Below are 1893 nucleotides of genomic sequence, written 5' to 3' on the forward strand. Positions count from 1 at the left end.
TTGTTATCTCTGTTTTCAAAGCCTTTCTGGTTCTTACCATGACATCACTACATTGTTTCTGTCTGAGAAACGTGGTTACACTGATGGATAATGTGGGAGTTCAAATGAGCACAAGATCACAACATAAATCTATGAGAAGCATCCAAAAATGTATTGTTTCCAACATATCAGGACTAAAATTAGATGATTTCCTATAGAATTTTTATTTGAATAAATTATTCGAATGTGTCAGTTTGGTTAGTAGTTTTCAAAATGTCTTTAACCTGATCTTGAAAGCAATCTAAATCTTCAAGTCCTTTTATTTTCATTCATATAAGACCTAAAAGAAAGTCTCTATTAGTATACATCCTTAATTAAAATAAATTCTTATGGCCATTTTATTATTTAAAAAATTAAGTCTTGCATCTTGTGCTTCTAATACAAATAAATTCTTAAATAAAAAAAACAAACCTTGGTTTACTTTCATAGGTTTCTAGCATCTGTACCAAGTTCTAATTTTTCTGTTTTCTGTATATATTTTTAGAGACTAGGCATTACCTTATTCATGTTGGCATTCTCAGTCTCTGTCATGGCAGATGGCACATGGTGAGTGTCTTATAAAGGTTTATTGACATGTTCTCCTTAATTTAAAAAGGTAAACGGTGTGCTATTGTCTTTTTAAGTAATATATGAGATACTGATTGTGGAAAGGTTACTTTTAGGTTTTTATACCAAATAACTGAATGACAGACATATAAGCTTTGGTGCCGTGATTGTTAGGTTTGGGTCAGTTTCCTCTTGGATGAAATTTGAAGTACTTTTAATTTATGATATGATATATTCTATTTTTGAGTGAAAAAATACAAATACATGAACTATTTATTTATTTATTTTATTCAAAGAGATTGCGTGACGGTGACAATTAAGATAGGCAGGGCGGTGAGGGGTAGGGGCGTTTGTCCAGCCTTTCCTGCAGCACTGTGATCCATGGAACAGATTTAGGAGATCATTGGAACAAAATTAACTAGGAAATTAACTAGGAGAAAACCACGTCATGTGATCTGGTTTCATGGAGTAGTATCTCTCTTCCTTTCCACAGAGTAAGGTTTTCCTGTTACATAGTAATTTGACTGAAACCAGTAAGAGTACGTTGTATTTTAGGACCTTTAGTTAGAAACATGCCGGGACCATTGAGCGTGTAGCCAGACTGCCAGGGTTAGAATCCTTGCTTTGCCATTGACGAGCTATTTAAGAGTGGGGAAGTTAGTTACCCAATCTGACCTTGAGTTCTTCTCTTGCAAAGCAGAGATAATACCAGTGCCTGCCTAATTGAGTTGACTGAAGGCGCGAGCCCTTTGTGTGTGTAAAATACTGAAAGAACAGCGTCTTGCACATAGCTCTGTAAAAGGTTTGTGTGTTCATTAAGCAATGAGTAATAATATATAAGTGTATTACTATAAATCATAAACAAGGGAATTGAAGAATCGTTATCAAGTGCTCCAAAGCATTGCGTGGAATTCACAAGAGAGAGAATAACTTCCTGATTTTCAAGCCTGTCAGCCACACGTGTGCCCGCTCTTTCTGGTCAAGCCACACAGATCTAGAAATCATGTGCTACACGGGCTGGAGTGTAGGAGGAATCTCATTTAGCTCTGTGAATGATAAAAGTCGAAGATCTCTGAGAAAAGCTGATGTGTGTGTGACATAGCGATACCCTGGGGATATCGCTGGGTCCTGTCACAGAGGATCACTGTGACCTTTTCTCGAAGAAGGAACAGAGAGCATGAGGGGAAAAAATGTCCAGCTCATAGGAACAGGACATAAAATTTGATATTTCATTGAAATAAAAAGTGATACACCATTTGCCACTTAAAATTCTTTTTGGAATGAGCAAGATGTAAATCAACGACAAAC

Source organism: Pteropus medius, unplaced genomic scaffold, assembly GCF_902729225.1.
Source record: "Pteropus medius unplaced genomic scaffold, Ma_sr-lr_union100, whole genome shotgun sequence".
NCBI classification, from domain to species: Eukaryota; Metazoa; Chordata; class Mammalia; order Chiroptera; family Pteropodidae; genus Pteropus; species Pteropus medius.